The sequence below is a fragment of the Mustela putorius genome, unplaced genomic scaffold (genome assembly GCF_011764305.1).
Source record: "Mustela putorius furo isolate JIRA1106 unplaced genomic scaffold, ASM1176430v1.1 tig00004041_pilon_pilon_pilon, whole genome shotgun sequence".
Taxonomy (NCBI): domain Eukaryota; kingdom Metazoa; phylum Chordata; class Mammalia; order Carnivora; family Mustelidae; genus Mustela; species Mustela putorius.
Window position 1 is genome coordinate 2503102 of NW_025422176.1, and position 21371 is coordinate 2524472.

At 46.2% G+C, this 21371-nt stretch overlaps 1 long non-coding RNA gene across 4 annotated transcripts in view; it reads right to left on the reverse strand.

Annotated features, from left to right (window-relative positions):
• Positions 1-3736: 3736 nt before the first annotated feature.
• LOC101678065 overlaps positions 3737-21371 on the reverse strand; it is a 30720-nt gene continuing 13085 nt past the window's right edge. For 2 of the 4 annotated variants that reach the window (XR_006604554.1, XR_001177233.2), the window contains 2 exons: positions 6363-6468; positions 3737-5516 (listed from right to left, as the gene is read on the reverse strand). This is a non-coding gene — a long non-coding RNA (uncharacterized LOC101678065). Of the gene's footprint in view, positions 5517-6362; positions 6469-7586; positions 7759-17297; positions 17501-21371 lie in introns of all 4 variants that reach the window. The other 2 variants (XR_006604553.1, XR_006604552.1) reach the window with 2 other exon arrangements.

Sequence of the window (21371 nt, forward strand, 5' to 3'; positions counted from 1 at the left end):
GGCGCAATTCTCTCTCTCGTAACTGGTGAACCTCCTTCTGGAGGGCGCAGGTTTCCATTTCTTTCTGTGTCAGTGCCAACACGACGTCATCTCTCTCCCGCTGACACGCAGCTGCCTTTTCCTGCATGGACCGAACGGCGGCGACGAGCCGGTTCAGTTCCCCGGTCTCGCCCTCCTCTTTCTCTCGCAGCAGTTGCTCCAAAGCCAGGGCCTTCTCTCTCATCGCAGCATGCTGGGATGCCTCCTCTCTCTGCGTCACTGACAGCAGCCGATTGGTCTCTTGCAACGCCTGATTTTCCATTTCCTTTTCTCTAGATGTTTCCACGATCTTTGCATTTTCCTCTTTCAGCCGACACACGTCCATTTCGAAATCTGCCATCCTCTCCTTCAGATTGGTGACCGCCTGCCTCAGCAGCTCGTTCCCACTCAGCTGGCCACAGAGCTTCTCCTGTAAGGAAAGCAGCTCCTCACTTTTCGCTTGGATTCGGAGCTCCTGAGCCCGAAGGGAGTTTTTTAGAGTAGCCTCCTTCTCCTTCAGCTGCTCCATGTGGGAATCGGCATCGCTGTGTTCCCGTGCTTTGCCTTCTCCTTCCCCCGTGGCAGCCCCTGAAGCAATCCATCTCTGCTGATCTTCCTGGAGGGTTCGGATCCTTGTCTCTTTTCCTTGCCCTGATTTTCTGAGCTCTTCTACCTCCTCTCTGATCACCTGAGAGGACTCACTCACTGGGTCAGATTTCATGGCCTTCAGGGAGTTGGCAGACTCTGTGGAGTTGTTGGAGGGCTGGAGGAAAAATCACGTCAAGGTTCCCTAAAAGTAGGTCCTTGGCATTGCAAAGGTCCCCGATGCAGAGCTGAAGTTGTGCCAGTTCCTTCTTTAGGTGTTGGAAGTTTATTTCATGTCCTTGGTAAGTTTGGATCTGGTCAAGAGAGGTCATCTGGAGTTTTAAAACCTTCTCGCTGTTGGTGAAAGCCCATGCCTGGAGTTGTCTGACATCAGCCAAATCCATGGCGTCCCCAGGGAAAGTCCCTTTTCCAAGCATGTGTCTGTTAATGTGGGAGATGTCTCTGGTCAAAGAGGTCTCGCTGCTGTTCACGGCCCCTAGGGAATGGCCTAGGCCAGAGCCCAGGCCACCAGGCCAGGAGAACATCTGACAGTCATACAACTGCCCTGGTCCGCGGTGGTTAAGCGTCCAGTCCAGTCAGACTACCCCACCAAGTGTCACAGAACCCCTGCCTGTGCGAGGCTAAAAAGCAAAAGCCCACTGGCATTACCAGGCAATGCCCAACCCCACCTCATGCGGGCTCCCAGACGCCTCTGCTGGTCAGGTAGCTCCAAACAGCCAAGGCCCTCTGGCCACTGGTCTGGGTCCCAGCCACTCATCCCCACGACTTCCCACGCAGGCCTGGGCCCCTTGCCTTCCTTCCCCTGCTCTGGTGGCTGTCCTGGCTGGGCCCCTAGAGCATGCTTCCGCCTGACTGTCCCCAGGTGCCTGCCCCAAGAAAATGCACCTGGCCCTCGACTTCCCCCTAAGTGGGATCACAGTACCCAAAGTCCTGCGGGGTGTGCCTTCCACGAAATAGGATCTTTTTCATTGAAGGAAAATGTACACAGTCACACGCATCCATCCAGCTAGGAGAGAGGCTCCTAGGTGCTTTTCACAGATGTCTACACCCACACAGAGAACGACCCTCACGGAGACTTTGGGTATTTCCAGCCTCCAGAGGCTCCAGAGCACCCTGTCCCTCCTTGCCCTGTGGGTCCTCTGGAGACAGCTCAGCCTGGGGCCTTTGTTTGGCGGTTCACTGGCTGCTGCCTGCACTTCGCCTCCGTTGTCGCCTCCCCCAGCTGTGCGCCTAGACCAGGGAGGTGGATACGCAGGACAGTGGAGGTCCTGGTCCGCGGGTCCCCCACTCTGCACAGAGTGGCCCAGGTGTGGGGCGGCAGAGGCCCGAGTTCGCCCCAGGGTCCCAGCCTGGCTCTAGTCCACGGTTATGGTTAGGAACCGTCCCCTCAGCTGCCCCGCAGGAGCCCTGCCAGCCGCCTCCGTCAGCAATTCTACCGCATGAAACAGGCGGCCAACCAGACCCTGGGCAGGCGAATGCGCCCTTTGGGGCTGGCTGCGATTGCGCTGGTTGGGTGCGGGGGTGGGAACTGGGGGGGTGGCTGCTCTCCCGTGGCGTGCTCCCGTCCCCTGCTCCACCAGGCACCAGGCACAGGGGGTCACAGGCCGGGACTGCAGCAAGCCACACACTGAGTCCTGGAGGAGCCCCTTGGTGGGTAGGCTTTTGGAGACGCTGCCTGCGCGGGTCCCCGCCTACCTCTATCCCGGCTCCGCCCAGCATCGCCCAGTGGGAATGAGCCTGAGCTTACCCCTGCCATCCCTGGGGGTTTGCCCTGGAGGAAAACTCCAGTCACGGATGTGCTGGAGGCCTGGTGGTCGCTGGACTCTGGGGTCGGTGTTCTCTGCCTTTCAGGGGGCGCCCCGCCTCTGCAGACCCTCTGCCTCCACGTGCCTGAGGGCAGGAAATAATTAAGGGGTGATCAGAGCCCATCGAAACTGCCTCTGGAATTTCTGGCATCCATGGAGGGACTGTAGAGGTGCTGCTGCCTCCAAACCGGGGCCCCTGTGGACCGAAGGGCCCAAGTTCTTGACATGGAGAAACTGGCAACTGGAAGGAAAGAATGGTGAAATGTCTTAGCTGACTTTCATTTTATTTTTTAAGAGCTTTTTGAAAAGCCTTTCTCCTTCGGGGTTTGGAAGCAGATCCTTCTCCAGGTTTCTTTGGTTTCTGATTTAATGCCTGACAGGAAACATTATCCATTATGAAATGACAGCAGAGACCAGGGTTTGTAGACCATCTGGCTGTTGGAACAGGAATGACTGGTGGTTTTGAGAGCTCCTGGAGATGATGGTCATGTGCCCAGTTATCAGGGCACTGCTTTCAAGGTCTTCTAGGGCTGTTGGCTGTACTGGGCCTACTGACTGTATATTCTGAATGAGATACCAAAGTGTGAGTTTTCCGCAGCTTTTGCTTCCCCCGCCCCAACACCTGCGTCAAAGGGGGAGTGTGGTTTGGCCAAAGCATGTGTGACAGTTCTTTTGGTGTGTGTGTACCAAAATGCTTTTTCTTCCCCTCCTGTTTTCTAACTTTTTTGCTTTTGAGGGTTTGGGGGTCCCTCCCCCAGAACTTTTTGCTTAGTGGCTTTGTTTTGTTTTTTTAATTTGGTTGCTACCCCAACCTATGATCTTAGTGTGCACTGATTCTGTTTCCAGAGTTGAAGTCTATTCCCTAAAGCCTAGCGGTGCCTACTTTTCCGTCATTTGCAGGAAATGACAGAAGTAATGCCAAGCGGCAGCTAGACAGGGGAGCAGTGATAGAGTTTGGGACTGTAGGTGACGTTTGGTGGGGTGAGGTCTAGAGCCGATGATGAGAAAGAATTCTTGAGACCTCTTTGGTGCAAAACAGTGGTTTTATTAAAGCACAGGGACGGGGTCTGTGGGAAGAAATAGCTGCATCAGGGTTGTGGGGGCAACTGATACACACTTGGAAGGTGGGGGAGGTGAGGAAAGGGAAGGGAAGGGTTTCAAAAGCACTTTCCTATGCTAAAGAGGACCTACATGGGCGCCTGGCTGGCTCAGTGGGTTGAGCCGCTGCCTTCGGCTCAGGTCATGATCTCAGGGTCCTGGGATCGAGTCCCGCATCGGGCTCTCTGCTCGGCAGGGAGCCTGCTTCCTTCTCTCTCTCTCTGCCTGCCTCTCCATCTACTTGTGATTTCTCTCTGTCAAATAAATAAATAAAATCTTTAAAAAAAAAAAAAAATAAATAAAGAGGACCTACATGATACTGGAGACCTTGCCATGGTCAAGTGAGGTGGTTTTACCTTCTAGCAAGGAATGAACATGAAGATGGTTGGAAGTTTCCTGGACGAAGGTCACACAGGTCCCACCAAGGCATGGGAGGGGGGAGTGCAGGGTGTCAGCTTCTGCCTTGACCTCAACTAGCCTTCTGCTCCCTCATCAGGTGTGGGGGCTAATGTTTCAATGAAGAATCTGTAAATGAATTCTAAGATAATTCCTTAGGAGTCTTAGTAACATGTCTTGTGAAACCAATATCCGGTGAGGGTCAAGAGAGATTTGTCACATTGTCGTTCTGGCCTGTTTATACACCCTGTCAGGAAAGGGGTGTTTGCTCTTTTGGCACAAACATCTGAGGCTTTTATTTATTTTATTTATTTGACAGAGCGAGAACACAAGCAATGGGAGAGGAGGAAGCAGGCTTCCCACGGAGCAGACAGCTTGACCTGGGGCCCTCTCCCAGGACCCTGCGATCATGACCTGAACCAAAGGCTGATGCTGAACCGACTGAGCTACCCAGGCGCCCCCATTCTGAGCCTTTTCAAGCTCCCAGGCCGGTCAGGCTCTCCTTGGCTCCAGCTTCCTCTGCAACAGCTTCTCTCTTCACACTTCCATTTCGGCCATAGATCCCCTGTTTTGGGATTCCAGAGCAGGCTGAGGATTCCTACCTGTTCACCCCTCCCTGGAATATTCCGGAGCTCCTTTCACCACACCAGCCCTGTAGCTGCCGCCTACTCATTCTTCAGCTTTCCGGGCAAAGGTCTCTGCTTCTAAAAGGCCTTCGCTGATGCTACTGATGCTCCAACAGAGACTGGAGGGCCCCAATCTGGGAGATTTTCATAAGTTCACACATCACCCGGTTTTCTATGATGCAGTGGCCTATTTACTTGTTCTTGTTCTCCAGTAAACGAAAGGCCTTGAGAGAGCCCTTGTCGTCTTTCTCCAGCGCCTGCTGTGGTGCCTTGGGTAGAAACTCCATAAACATTGTCAACTCAAGGGTAAATCTAGTTCTTACCAGATCAGCCTGGCAGGGTGAGCCCAAGTATGGGAAAGTGAAAACTGGATAGAGTCAAGGGGGACTCTGCGCTGACCTTTGACTGTGTTTCTTTATTGCTCGATGCCAGCAGAGGTCAAGGCGGCTACCAAGCTATGAAGGGTGTGGCGATTATGCTCCGAACATCCAAACGCTTTTCCTGGGGAAGCTCCTGGGAGATATTCTGTAATCCCGCCACTCCAAGCTGATGTGGTCGTCCATCTCCCTCACCTGATGCTGTTCTGTCCCTGACGGTGTTCTTCAGTTTCCAGACTGTGGCTGAGTCTGAGTTCCTCAGTCCCTGCGATGAAGACTGGGACAAGTTCTTCCACTGTGTCACTTCCGCCTTCAGTGTTAGGATCGCATTTGGAGGGTCTGTTGGTTTTTGTTATACCCAGATGACATCAGCAAAGTCCAGCACATCTCTGGAGAAACTGAAAGTGTGGCCCGTGAAGGAAGTTCCACTGCCATCCACTCCGCCCAGGAAGGGCCTAGGCCAGAGTCCCGGCCACCAACCCAGGAGAACATCCCTGCAGGTCACAAAACTAACCTGGTCTACTGTGGAAAGTGTCCAGCACAGTCAGATTACCTTGCCAAGTGTCCCAGGACTCCTGACCGAGGGAGGCCTAGAATCAAAAGACAATAGGCAGTTGTAGGCAACGCTCACCTGGGGCCCAGCTGCTGCAGGCCAGGTGGCTAGGAAAGGCTGAGACTGGGGCCCTTCAGCAGACCGGCTCTGGCCACTGGTCCTGGTCCCAGCAGCTCATCCCCACGACTTCCCACACCCCAGCTGGGGCTCTTCCCCTTCTCCCCCTGCCTTGGTGGCTATCCCAGATGGGCCCTGAGCGCGTGCTCCCATGGGCCTGCCCACAGAAAACACACGTGGCCCTCAATGTCCCCCGAAGTGGTATCACACTAGACCACTGCCTGTGCTTTCCACACAACAGTACTTTTCCTCACTGAGTGAAACGTGATGTGGAAACAAAGGCTGAAGAGCGATTGTGAAACGTCCTTACTTCCTGCGGCCCACTGACAACTGCTTGAAACAGGCAAGGGGCCTTCCTCTAGGGACTCAACTGCCTGTGTTGACAGCCTGCGAAGGGCAAAGGCAATCCTAGCCCAAATCCCCCTCCCAGGATCCTGGAAGCCTACTTTAACATATAAAACTTTGGAAATCTCCTTTATTTCTAGCCCCCAAGATACATGTTGACAATCATCCCTCAAGCATATGGCCCACTGACCTAGGCCTGAAGGGTCTCATGACTAAGGCTTTATTAGAACCATAATCAATGACCCTTTGCCGACAACAGCTAGCCTCTCATGGTCCTGGAAACCTTCCTTTCAGAATTCCTTGGAGACTTACACTATCTCCAACCCCCTCAAACTTGAAAGTATAGAATAGGCCACTCCTCACGACCCCATGGCAGCTCTTTTTGCCTATAGGTCCTGTCCCTGGTTTTTAATAAAATCACCTTTTTGCAGCACCAGAGACAGCTGAAAAATTCTTTCTTGGTCATGAGCTTCGGATACTATGATGGCAAAATCAGAAACTCTAAGGTGCAGGACCAGAAGATGTGCCTAAAGAAGATACAAACACACAGTTCAAAAGCAAGCAAGAAAACATGAAGAAAAAAAATCTGCCCCAAAAGGCTGATGAGGGACTTTGATCAAAGACTATATCTTTATGTTCTAAAGGATTCCCAGCAATTGAAAAGAAAATGAAACTGCAACATTTCCAATGGACATTTACAAAGAAATCTAGCAGGCCAGTACAAGGAAGGAAGGATACTCTATCTCATTAGCACAAAGTTCTTTAAAAATTGTTAAATTAATAGGTTTGACAGTTTGGCAGAATTTTTTAAATGATAACAGCTAGCGTTAGGGTGTGTGGAAAAGGAACCCTCATCTACTCTCATGAAAATACAAATCAGTAAAGAGGGTCCTGAAGAACAGTTTGGCAGTAGCTATTAGAATTCACAAGGGACAATTTCTTGAGCCAGCAATTCCTGCAAACATGCATGTGTACCTGTGCTTTCTACAACACTGCTTAACAGAACACCATAAAACACACAGCTATCTAAAGGACCATCTGTACTGAATACATTAAGGGTCATGGAATTTCCATGCCAAGGAGAACTAGAAAGCCATCAGAAATGAGGAGGCAGACCTAGATATGATGACACAAAGATAGTCAGGGGTTGCTAGGATGCAGAAGGAGCGAGCTAGCTACAGCGCAGGATGTATAAATGATTCACTTTATTAAAAGGACACCTGAATTTACTGATTTTGAGAAATACAGATTCATTCACTCAACAGATATATACTGAATACAACTTATGTATTCATTCAATGTGTATATATAGTCTCTCAACAAAAATTTATGGAACCCTGTACGTTCCAGACACTGGATTATCTTTCTGTGTGTGTTTTCTCATGTGTGATATTTATCCGTCTCTAGGTGTGCTGTTCATCCACAGGAGAAAACACTCTGGACACTGCTTTTCTTGGTGGGGGGACAGATTATGGAGCGTGTTTACTTTCTACTTCATACATTCCTGCACTGATGGATCAAAGTTTCATTACCAGTCATCATCCTGACCCAAGTAGACACCCAATATGCAGAGAATTAGGACAGCTACAGTGTGGAGAAAACAGCTAGGCCAGGAAATGGCAAAGCCTACAGAGGATCTACTTACAATTCATAGGAGGGAAACAAAGGATGGGGGAGATGTTCTTTTCTGGGGGAGTTTCTTCACTAGGAGCACGAGTATGGCACTGTGGTTGCATAGAGACCTGTCTGGTTGTCTGATGTTTCCTGTGTCATCTGTGTCCACCAATCACAAAGGTCATCCTCTCTGGGCATGTCACCTGGTAGCAATTATTAAGAAGTCCCTTGAACTACTCCATCAGACACAGACTGAAAATGATGGAACATTCTGGAAGAGGTTTCCCTTGGTTCAGAAGGCTTAGAGGTGAGCAGAGTGTTGCTGGTAACACTCAAAATTAAAACAGAGGGGCCAAGGAGGTGACATAATCAGTAAAGTAGGTCAGGTACAGATAGCGGGGAACAGTGGGGGCAGGACTGAGGGTCTGATGTTGCCAGAATGGATGGTCCCAAGGAAAGCTAGAAATGGAGATTTTCAGGAAAAAATCTTTTTGCATCTTTTGAAAATCATTGAGATACATTCTGTAAAACTTAGAGAACAGGGACCTATGCACATCTGTTTTAAATTCCTTCACGGTAAATGCGATGCAGTGTAAACGTATCACAGAAGTACATGCCATGTGACATAATCGGTGCACATATGCAGGCTCAAACTCAGACACACACACACACACACACACTTTTCAAAGGAAAAGGGGGAAAAAACAGAGTGTTCTATAGCCCATACTGTAACACGCAGGTTAAGGGTACTTGCCAATTCGAAGTGGGTCCTCTGAATGTAAATCTAGGATGGGTTGTGATAAGAACAGCTTGGCTCATGGGGTGCCTGGCTGGGTCAGTTGGTTAAGTGACTGCCTTCAGCTCGGCTCATGATTCCAGGGTCCTGGGATGGAGCCCAGAATTGGGCTCGCTGCTTAGCAGAGAGCCTACTTCTCTCTCTCCCTCTGCCTGCTTGCTCTCTGCTAAGCAGTGAGCCTGCTTCTCTCTCTCCCTCTGCCTGCTGCTCTGCTTACTTGTGCTTTCTAGCTCTCTGTCAAATAAATAAATAAAAACTTAAAAAACAAAAACAAAAACAAAAACAGCTTGACTCTGTGGGAAGATGGGAAAAACCAAAATAAGGTGAGAAGCTCAGTCTCAGCAAAAATGCAAACACCATTTCCAGATACAGCGAACATATCTTGCTCCTGTCAAAGCAAGGGCCAATCACTGCACAGGGTCTTCTGCTCCATGACATTGGGCCCTTGGCACATGCAGTCACACTTCCGTGGATCAGGGCTCAGAGGAGGTCACTAGGCAGGACACTCAGAATGGGGTGTTACTCATAATCTCATCAGGAAATATGGAACACTCAGAAATCGCTCAAGAGAGGTCAGCAAGAATTTGCCTGATGTTCCAGTGTTTTCCAAGACGTCTCTAGTTTCCTGCCTCTTCTCCAACAAAATGTATAACCAAGTGCTTACTGCTTACAGTTATCTGGAAAACCAACTCCTACACAGACCTGAAGTCAGTAACATTTATGTGATGAGTCCTCTCCTCCAGGATATGCAAAAAGCCAGACGTGAGAGACCCAAATCCTCTATCACAACAACCACACACAAAGGTCAATGCCTTTTCCAGCCTAGAAGCCACCTCTGGGCTTAAGCGAGAGCCCACTTACTCTTATTTCATGCAGGGTTCTACCAAGCTAGATCCTCCTCTGCAGATACACAGTCCCAGATGCCAGGTGGCAACTAAAAAGTGTATTTACTGTAACAGAATCTTCTATTTGAAAAGGTGAAAGCCCTGTTTTTATAGGATATAGTAGAATAGCCTCATACTAGAAAACTATTTCCAGATGTTGAGAATTAGTCATCTTTGAAAAAGAAGTTGAAACTTTTAGGTTGACTAAAATTTTTTGAAACGTAAGACTTGGCATTCTATTTAAATCACTCATTGAGAAAGAGGTAAGGGAGTATATGGGTTAATACCACTAGGAAATACTGACCATGGGCTTGAGGTCAGGGTTTATTTATTTAATTTTTAAAAATCTTAATTTTATTTTTTTCAGTGTTCCATTATTCATTGTTTATGCACCACACCCAGTGCTCCATGCATTACATGCCCTCCTTAATACCCACCACCAGGCTCGCCCATCTCCCCACCCCCTCCCTTCTAAAACCCTCAGTTTGTTTCTCAGAGTCCACAGTTTCTCATGGTTCATCTTTACTTCCGATTTCCCCCAAGTCATTTTTTCTTTCCTTGTCCTAATGTCCTCTGTGTTATACCTTGTGCTCCATGAGAAAGTGAAACCATATGATAACTGATATTCTCTGCTTATTTCACTCTATATAATCTCCTCTAGTCCCATTCATGTTGATACAAAAGCTGGGTATTCATCCTTTCTTTTTTTTATTATTTTTTTTATTAACATATAATGTATTATTTGCCCCAGGAGACATGTCTGTGAATTGTCAGGCTTACACACTTCCTAGCACTCACATAGCACATACCCACCCCAATGTCCATAACCCGGCCACCCTATCCCTACCCCACCTCCTGCAGCAACCCTCAGTTTGTTTCATGAGATTAAGGGTCTCTTATGGTTTGTCTCCCTCCCAATCCCATCTTGTTCCAGTTTTCCTTCCCTACCCCCAAGTCCCCCACTCTGCCTCTCAAATTCCTCATAACATGGAGATCATATGACAATTGTCTTTCCTGATTTACTTATTTTACTCAGCACAATACCCTCTATTTCCATCCACATTGTTGCAAATGGCAAGATTTCATTTCTTTTGATGGCTACATAGTATTCCATTATAGATATATACTATCTGATTTATCCATTCATCTATTGATGGACATCTAGGCTCTTTCCATAGCTTAGCTATTGTGGACATTGCTGCTATAAACATTGGGGTGCACGTGCCCCTTTGGATCACTACATTTGTATCTTTGGGGTAAATACCCAGTAGTGGGATTGCTGGGTCATAAGGCAGCTCTATTTTCAACTTTTTGAGGAACCTCCATGCTGTTTTCTGGAGTGGTTGCACCAGCTTGCATTCCCACCAACAGTGTAGGGGAGTTCCCCTTTCTCCGCATCCTTTCCAACATCTGTTGTCTCCTGACTTGTTACATTTTAGCCATTCTGACTGATGTGAGGTGGTATCTCATTGATATGTATTTCCCTGATGCGGAGTGATATGGAGCACCTGTTCATGTGTCGGTTGGCCATCTGGATGTCTTCTTTGCGGAAATGTCTGTTCATGTCCTCTGCCCATTCCCTGATTGGATTATTTGGGGTTTTGGGTGTTGAGTTTATAAATTCTTTGTGGATTTTGGATAGTAGCCCTTTATCTGATATGTCATTTGTGAATATAGACTCCCATTTTGTCAGTTTTCTTTTGGTTTTGTTGACCGTTTCCTTTGCTGTGCAAAAGCTTTTGATCTTGATCAAGTCCCAATAGTTCATTTTTGCTGTTGCATCCCTTGCCTTTGGCAATTTTCTAGGAAGAAGTTGCTGAAGCTGTGGTTGAAGAGGTTCCTGCCTATGTTCTCCTCAATGATTCTGGTGGATTCCTGTCTCACATTGAGGTCTTTCATCCATTTTGAGTCTATTTTTGTGTGTGGTGTGAAGAAATGGTCCAGTTTCATTTTTCTGCATGTGACTGTCCAATTTTCCCAACACCGTTTGTTGAAGAGACTGTCTCTTTTCCACTGGACATTCTGTCTTGCTTTGTCAAAGATTAGGTGACCATAGAATTGAAGGTCTATTTCTGGGTTCTCTATTCTGTTCCATTGATCTATGCATCTGTTTTTGTGCCAGTGCCATACTGGATTTCTGCTCTGATCATTATTTCTCTTCTCCTGCTGAGTTTATGCTTTCTTTGCTGCTCTTTCCCCAGCTCCTTTAGGTAGGGTTAGGTTGTATACTTGAGACTATCCTTGTTTCTTGATAAAGCCTTGTATCACTACATACTTTGTTCTCAGGACCACCTTTTCTGCATGCCAAAGATTTTGAACATTTGTGTTTTCATTTTCATATGTTTCCATGAATTTTTTCAATTCTTTAATTTCCTGGTTGACCCATTCATTCTTTAGTAAGATGTTCTTTAGCCTCCATGTACTTGAGTTCTTTCCAACTTTCCTCTTGTGATTGAGTTCTACTTTCAGAGCACAGTGGTCTGAAAATATGCAGGGAATGATCCCAATCTTTTGGTACCAACTGAGACCTGATATGTGACCCAGGATGTAATCTATTCAGGAGAATGTTCCATATGCACTAGAGAAGAATGTGTATTCTGTTGTTTTGGGATGGAATAGTCTGAATATATCTGTGATGTCCCTCTGGTCCAGTGTGTCATTTAAGGCCTTTATTTCCTTGTTGATCTTTTGCTTGGATGATCTGTCCATTTCAGTGAGGGGATGTTAAAGTTCCTTACTATTATTGCATTACTGTCGATATGTTTCTTTGATTTTGTTATTAATTGGTTTATATAGTTGGCTGCTCCCATGTTAGGGGCATAGATACTTTAAATTATTAGATCTTCTTGTTGGACAGACCCTTTCAGTGTAATATAGTGTCCTTCCTCATCTCTTATTCTAGTCTTTGGCCTAAAATCTAATTTATCTGATAAAAGAACTGCCACCCCAGCTTTCCTTTGATGTCCATTAGCATGGTAAATTGTTTTCCACACCCTCACTTTAAATCAGGAGGTGTCTTTGGATCTAAAATGAGTTACTTATAGACAGCATATTGGTGGTTTTGTTTTTTTTTTTAATCCATTCTGATACCCTGTGTCTTTTGATTGGAGCATTTAGCCCATTTACATTCAGGGTAACTATTTGAAGATGTGAATTTTGTGCCACTGTATTGCCTGTGAGTGTTACTGTATATTTGTTCCTTTCTGGTCTACTACTTTTAGGCTCTCTCTATGCTTAGAGGACCCCTTTCAATATTTCCTGTAGGGGGGTTTGGTGTTTGCAAATTCTTTTAGTTTTCATTTGTCCTGAAAGCTTTTTATCTCTCCTTCTATTTGCAGTGATAGCCTAGCTGGATATAGTATTCTTGGATGCATATTTTTATCAGTGCTCTGGAAATATCATGCCAGTTCTTTCTGGCCTGCCAGGTCTCTGTAGATAAGTTTGCTGCCAATCTAGTATTTCTACCATTGTATGTTAGACTTGTCCTGAGCTGCTTTCAGGATTTTTTCTTTGTCATTAAGACTTATAACTTTTACTATTAAATGATGGGGTGTGGACCTATTTTTATTGGTTTTGAGGGGGTAAATTGTCTGTGCCTCCTGGATTTTGAAGCTTGTTCCCTTTGCCATATTAGGGAAATTCTCTACAATAATTTGCTCCAATATACCTTCTGCCTCTCTCTCTCTTCTTCTTCTGGAATCCCAATTATTCTAATATTGTTTTGTCTTATGGTATCACTTATCTCTCGAATTCTCCCTTCATGGTAGTTGTCTCTCTTTTGCTCAGCTTGTTCTTCTCCATCATTTGGTCTTCTATATCACTAATTCTCTCTTCTGCCTCATTTATCCTAGCAGTAAGAGCCTCCATTTTTTTTTATTGCACTTCATTAATAGTTTTTATTTTTTATTGTTTTCAACTTGGTCAGATTTTAGTTCTTCTATTTCTCCAGAAAAGAATTTTATTTCCCCAGAAAGGGTTCTCTAATATCTTCCATGCCTTCTTTTGAGCCCAGCTAGCACCTTGAGAATCATCATTCTGAACTCTAGTTCTGACATATAACCAATGTCCGTATATCCCTAGTCATCTGTATTCCCTCTTTTTTTTTTTTTTTTGTGGTGAGTTTTTCCACCTTGTCATTTTATCTAGATAAGAATATATGAACAAGAGAATAGAATATTAAAAGGGTGGTGAAGACCCCAGAAAAATGTATGCTAACTAAATCAGAAGAGATCCAAAACTGGGGGGTGGGGGAGAAGGAAGGGGGAGAAATAAAAATTAAAAAAAAAAAAAATATATATATATATATGTATTTGGTGACTAGGACAGAGCCACCCACTTGATTTTGGGTGTATTTTCGTCTCTTAGAAGAAATTACCTCCCAAAATTTTAAAGAAAGAAAGATTTATATGTACAAAAATAAGAGTAAACACAATGAAGTAATGGAATATAACTGTAAAGATGAAAATTTTTTAAAAATTCTAAAAAAAGAATTAATAAGATATGTTGGTTGGGAAAAGAAAAGAAGAAAAAGAGGAGGGAATGTGCTCAGGCTGGAGATTAGAACAAAGCTATGTTCTAAATTAGGGTATATTTTGATCTATTAGAAGAAATTGCATCCTGAAATTTTATAGAAAAATAATACAAATACAAAAAAGAAGGTTAAATACAACGAAGGGATAAAATGTGACTATAACAATAAAGGTTTAAAAAACTTTTTTTTCTAGAAAGGTATTGTTAAGATAAACTAGTTAAAAAATGCTAAAAGAGGAAAGAGGAAAAGTTAAAAAAAATAGAGTAAGAAAAAAGTAAAATAATAAAAAAATAACATTGCAAGATTAAGGGTCATGGGGAAAAAGCCATGAATTCTACCCGTTGTTTTCCCCTAGTCTGGAGTTCCACTGTTCTTCTTGACCAGTAAGCTTGGTCTTGGCTGATGTTCTTGGTGATCTTCTTGGGGAGGGGCCTCTTGCCGTGATTCTCAACTGTCACTGCCTGAGGTGGAATTACGCCCGCCCATGCCAGGGATGGGCTACGTAATCTGCTTGGATTTGCTCATGGAACTTCTGTTCCTTTAGCCCTTTCTGAAGAGATTTGGAGGACAAGAATGAAAATGGCAGCCTCCCAATCTCTGGCCCAGAGGAGACAAAAGCCTGGGGCCCCACTTCTCAGTGCACCCTCAGAGATAAGCAGTCAATCCCTCCCATTTCCCTGGCCTCCGGCTGCATTCTGAGCTCACCTGGTGTGTGACCAAGTACTTCTATCTTTGGCACATGGCCCTGTTTGGAGTCTCCAAACCCAGAAGGTTCCAGCCATGCTGCTCCTTACAGAGCAGGAAGGTGAGTCTCCATATCTGCCACTTGTGGGGGTCCCTGCTTGAAGAGCAGTGGTCTTACTGTGCCTTGAATCACTGTTTAAGGTAACCCCAATCTAAAAGCTCACTCAACAGTTGTCTCTGTAGTTGGCTTCCCTGCTGTGACACCTGGGGGCTCTGCCACACTCAGACACTCCTGGACATTCTGTGATCCTGTGAGACCAGAGCCCACTGTCCCCACGAGGGCTCCAGCCCCGCTTAACCTCTGGAGTGATGTCCCTCAGTGCAGCAGACTTCTAAAAGTTCTGATTTTGTGCTCTGCTGCTCCACTGCTTGCCAAGAGCCGGCCCCTACCCCTCCATGGTCTATCTTCCCATTGCTTTGGATTCACCTCTCTGCACATCCTACCTTTCAGAAAGTGGTCAATTTTCTGCCCCTGGAATTGCTGCTCTTCTCCTCTATTTCCTGTTGAGTTTTCAGGTGTTTGGAATGGTTTGATACCTATTTAGCTGAAGTCCTGGGATCTGATGTCATTACAGTTGGCTACTCCTCTGCCATCTTGCCTCTCTCCGTATTCTATCCCAATGGCTGTGTAATATTCCACTGTATATATAGACCACATCTTTATCCATTTATCTGTTGAAAGGCATCTCGACTCTTTCCACAATTTGGCAAATGTGGACATTGCTGCTATGAACACTGGGGTACAGATGGGCCTTCTATTCACTATATTTGTATCTTTGGGGTAAATACCCAGTAGTACAACTGCAGGGTCATATAGCTCTATTTTTAATTTTCTGAGGAATTGCCACACTGTTTTCCAAAGTGGTTGCATGAACCAACTTGCATTCCCAACAACAGTGTAAGAGGGTTCCCCTTTCTCCGCAGACTCTCCAACACGTCTTATTTCCTGTCCTGTTGATTTTGGCCATTCTACCTGGTGTAAGGTGGTATCTCAATGTGGTCTTGTTTGGATTTCCCTGTTTTGGCTAGTGACGATGAAGATTTTTTCATGCGTCTGTTAGCCACTTGTATGTGTTCTTTGGCGAAGTGTCTGTTCATGTCTTCTGACCATTTTTTGATGTAATTATCAGTTTTTTGGGGGTGTTAGGTTTGAGGAGTTCTTTATAGATCTTGGATATCAGCCCTTTGTCTGCAGCGTCATTTGGGACTATCTTCTCTCATTCTGTGGATTGCCTCTTTGTTTTGTTGACTGTTTCCTTTGCTGTGTAGAAGCTTTTGATATTGAAGAATTCCCAAAAGTTCATTTTCGCTTTTGTTTCCTTTGCTTTGGGAGACATGTCTTGAAAGAAATTGTTGATGTCGAAGAGGTTACTGCTTATGTTCTTCTCTAGGATTTGGATAGACTCCTGCCTCATGTTGAGGTCTTTCATCCATTTCAAGTTTACCTTTGTGTATGGTGTGAGAGAATGGTCTAGTTTCATTCTTCTATATGTAGCTGTACAATTTTCCCAGCACGATTTATTGAAGAGACTGTCTTTTTTCCACTGGATATTTTTTTCCTGCTCTGTCGAAGATTAGTTGACCATAGAGTTGAGGGTCCATTTCTGGATTCTCCATTCTGTTCCATTGGTCTATGTGTCTGCTTCTGTGTCAGTACCATGCTGTCTTGGAGATCACAGCTTGGTAGTAAAACTTGAACTCGGGCAATGTGATGCCCCCAGCTTTGTTTTTCTTTTTCAACATTTCCTTAGCAACTCAGGGTCTTTCCTGGTTCCATACAAATTTTGGGATTGTTTCTCCCAGCACTTAGAATAATGCCAGTGGAATTTTGATTGCTCTGGGCAGTACACATTTTAATAATGTTTATTCTTCTGATCCATGAACATGGAAGGTTTTTCCATCTTTTTGTGTCTTTAATTTCTTTCATTAGTGTTCTGTAGTTCCTCGAGTATACAGATCCTTTACCTCTTTGGTTAGATTTATTCTAAGGTATCTTATGGTTGTTGGTGCTATAGTAAAGGGAACTGATTCTCTAATTTCCCTTTCTATATTTTCATTGCTAGTATATAAGCAAGCAACTGATTTCTGTGCATTGATTTTGTATCTTAACACATTACTGAACTGCTATAGGAGTTCTAGTAGTTTGGGCCAGGGTTCAATCTCAACTCCACCCCTTCCTCTACAGGTGCCATGATGGAAAGTCACTTCACTGCTTTGAGCCTGGGTTTCCCAAACAGAATTCACAAGTATGAATGTCTGCTCTGCACACAGAATGAGTTGATCCAAGTAAAGCATTTCACATGGTGCTACAAAATCTCCCAGCAGAAAGTCACAAACTCATCCTTGACAACTCTGCAAACTTCCTAAAACCTGGCCTCAGGGTGGCACCTGGAATATCTCACATATACTAAATGCCTAAGTTTAGCCTCCTCTCATTCACTCGAACAGTATTTACTGCCTCTGGGCTGGGCACCTTTCTATACCCTGGAGATAACAAAGCAGACAAAACACACAGAACAATTCAGATGATTAAACTACTGTAGGTCATTTCTTTTCAAGGTTCAGAGAAATGACGTCCATGGACAAAACAGTCCCAACGGAGGGTATACTGCATTTGGAAGACTGCTCCACAGGTTGGAATGAGGATCCTGGGGCCAGCAAGAAAGCAGGGAGGGGGTTCAAGGGAAGAGCCCCCTAAAATGAAATCCCTGGCAAGCAGACCGGCCCCCTACTGACTGCTTCCTCTGAATCTACCCAGCTCTGTCGTATGGTCCAAGCCACACTTACCTGATGCAGTGCAGCTTTCTCATGACCATCACTGGAAAGTGGACCTCAAAATACTTTCCTGGGGGGCGCCTGGGTGGCTCAGTGGGTTAAAGCCTCTGCCTTCGGTCCTGGGATCGAGCCCCACATCAGGCTCTCTGTTCAGCGGGGAGCCTGCTTCTCTTCCTCTCTCTCTGCCTGCCTCTCTGCCTACTTGTGATCTCTGTCTGTCAAATAAATAAATAAATAAAAATCTTTTTAAACATTTAAAAAAATATATTAAAAAAAATACTTTCCTGAGAGAAGATCTTCATCTTAAGGAAAAATACACAGTAAGTTTTCTAATTCAATATTCCCTCATACATTTACTGACCATCTTCATGTAGTGAGTACTAAGCCCCAAACAGCAATGGAATATTCAGGGTCCAAATCAGAAATGATATGGTTAAAAACGCATGTTTCAGGTGACTTCAGTCTCCGTGTGGAGAACGGACAGAGGATGAAAGTTAGGGGGTTCTCATAGCTGTCCAGGAAGAAGGTCCAGGGAGGAAGTCATGGGGAGCTAGAACTGGGGGAGCAGCCACTGGGATGGAGACAGGAAGGCACTGAGAGGCCCTGGGGAAGTAGGACCTAACAGACTTTGCCAAAAAGCAGATGGAGACAGATTAGGGAAGGTCAGGAAACCGATGTGGGGGTGGAGCCAGCATGTGGGGAATCAAATCGGATACAACATCAAATATCACAAAGCACCTACCACGGTGAGGGCAAACACTGTCTGTCTTATACTACATTTACTTTTTCCTGTGAGAGGAGAGTGTGGTCGGGGAAAGGGCAGGCACTCTGGAGCTGGGGAATGGGGTTCAGATCCCAGGTCAGCCACTTGTCTGCCACAAGGTGCTGGGAAGTCACTCAACTCCCTGGGCCAAGCTTTCCACATCTACACAGTAGAGACAATGACAGCAACTCACAGGGCTGTGAGGAGTCCTATAGAAATAAATACTCCAGCAACACTCACAGTAGGACCTGCCAGAGTAAGCAGCATGGGTGGGCCTTTATGATGTACCGACATGTGTACACAGATGTGGGGCCTGGCCTGGGCTATACATTTATTTCTACTGAGGGCTGCAGTAAAGAAGGTGTGAAAGCCAGACAGGTGCACAGAAACACACAAACATGTACAATGAGTTAAAGGAACACATCTACACAGAGACCCACACACAGAGACACTCATAGACACAAAGACCCCACATAGAGATACAGAGAGACAAAGACACTGGGATACACATGCAAAGACACACACACACACACACACACACAGACACAAATACTCACGGCCCCACTCCCCTATCTGCGTCCCCAGCCTGGTCATGCCCTGGCCATTCTAGCACATTCTCTCCATGTCTGCCGTATCCAATCACTCAGCCCTGATGACTATTCTTGAATGCATCCTCTCCTCAACCCCCATCTGCACAGACACCCCTTTCTGGCCTCTTGCAATCACACTGTGTATCGCCTGCAACAGCTCCTCACGGCCCTAAGGCCTGGCAAGAAACAAGGTGCTCCACACCTGCTGACCAGGTCGGCATCCCCCCCCACACACCATGTATTCTTTGAACACCCGTGTCCACCTGTACTTGTATTCCAGAAATACAAAGCCAGTTCATTCGATGGGAAAAGACGAAAGAAAAGCCAGGTGCTGGCGTCCAGAATCTGGTCACAGTGTCGCTATTGCAGGCTGGGATGACACTCCCGTTTCTAACAGGAGCAACGGCACATAGAAGAGCACCGTGTATGCAGACAGTCACCCGCAATGGAAAGCGGAGACTGCGGGGTCGCTGACCCCAGGGTCAGCATGATGGGGGCAGAAAACATGAGAAAGAACTTCCTAGTAGGAGGAAGGGTGAGCATCAGAACTACAGGTCCAGCTACCGCCTTCCCTAGTGGAAAATCTCAGGGGGTCTGGTTTGAAGGAGAGGGAGGGAGAGAGGAGACAGGAGGACAGAGAACAAGACTGCTTCCTGGCGTATCAGAAGATGCAGGCTGAGCCATCCCCACCGTTCACACTCACAGCTGCCACGCATGCCTGGCTGTGTGCAGAACGCGGCGATGGATGAGCTGGCCCAGGCTACTGGGAGGATATGCTTAGGGAAGATGAGGATACAACCTCTGCTAGGATACCCCACAATACCCTTCCAGAATGTTACTCCCACAATAGAAAAGGTTAAGGAGAGTCTAAAATTCCCAGAGACAATCGGAATGATCGAAAGCAAATGAAGGACAGCATACACTCCTATACCTTGTGCTAGACTTCTTTATTATAAGGAGCTTTTCCTTGGGGCGACTGGGTGGCTCAGTCGAGTGAGCGGCTGACTCTTGATTTCGGTTCAGGGTCGTGGGATCGAGTCATGTGTCAGTTTCAGTGCTCGGAGGAGTCTCCTTCTGGATAACCTGTCTCCTTTTGCCTCTGCCCCTCCTCGAACATTTTCCCTCCCTATCTCTGAAAGAAATAAATAGATCTTAAAAAAAAAAAAAAGTTCTTCTCAGGCATGAGAAACTTGACTCTCAGAAGAACTGTAAATGAGGGGTCACTGTGGAGGGAAAGCTATCCAGAGGCATATCTGGAGCCTCTAAGGAACAGACATCTTCTTTCTGGGCTTTGGCAAAGGAGCAAAACGGCTGTTGCACGTGACACTTACACTTTTGATTCTGGGATCCCTAAGCCTGTCTGACACTCTATTCCTCAGGAGCTGGCATGTCACAGGAGGTATGGAGGACACCGAGGACTGGGCCTCGCTCCTGGACAGCCAGGGACAGCTATGAGGAAGGACAGCCCTTGGATTGAAAGGGGATCCCACAGGGCCGACTGTGGCACAAGCTGCCCAAGGTGAGATCCATCCCCTGTGTCCTTGATCCTTGGGTTGTGTGGAAATAAAAGTCGGGAGACACAGAGCTAAGGTCCCTTAAAAGGGATCACTACCCCATGACTCTTTATCTGTGATGGTACTGGCTTTCCTGGGCCCTACTGCTGCCTGCTGCCTCAAGGCAGAGCTTTCAACTGTCCCCAAAGTCTTGGGCTTGAGATCATACAGAATGAGCTCCCACCATGGTGCAAGCAGAAAGCCTGTGACCCATTCCTAAGCCTCTGCTGGTGCAGCCAGGGGGACCATCCCAGGTGGAAGGTGCATGAGACCATGAGACTGGCAGACAAAATTTTCTCCACACTGTCTAGAAGCACAGATCTCTCAATTCAGGGATTAGCAAACTTGCTGCAAATGGCCAGAAAGTATTTTAGCCTTTGCAGGGCAGATGGCCTCTCCTCAAACTACTCAACTCCCCTGTCGTGCTATTAAAGCAGCCACAGAGAAGACTTAAGTAAATGAGAGTGGCTGTGTTGCAATAAAACTTTATTTACAAAGACAGGTGGGTAGGCGAAATCTGGCCCTTTTGGTTAGGCTCTGAAGAGCAAACATTCTTTTTTTCAAGAAGACTAGATGTTTTTGTTTTTTGTTTTTTGTTTTTTTTTTAAAGATTTTATTTATTTATTTGACAGAGAGAAATCACAAGTAGACTGAGAGGCAGGCAGAGAGAGATAGAGGGAAACAGGCTCCCTGCTGAGCAGAGAGCCCTATGCGGGACTTGATCCCAGGACCCTGAGATCATGACCTGAGCCGAAGGCAGCGGCTTAACCCACTGAGCCACCCAGGCACCCCAAGAAGACTAGATGTTTTTAAAAAACCCTTTGGACCAATCCAAAACACCTCCACTACATCTTGCCTACCCTGTGCTATATGCCTTCCTTACTACTGGCAGATTATCTTTTTCTTGGAAGGATTACCTAGTCTCAATGTGCCTGGACCAGAAATAAAAATGTCAGATTTATTCCTTATCAACACAACCACATGACACGAAGGAGAAACCAAACCTTGGGACCAAGTCAAAAGGGTGTGGGGCCTAGAGGAGGCATTCCTCCAGTGGCTTCTGCTCACATGCACACGTTCTGCCCCGCATTCTGCTCCAGCTCCTTCCACCACACCATGGTCACTGAGGTACAGATGCACCACTGACTGACAGACCACAAAGAACCCCCTGAGCAAGCAC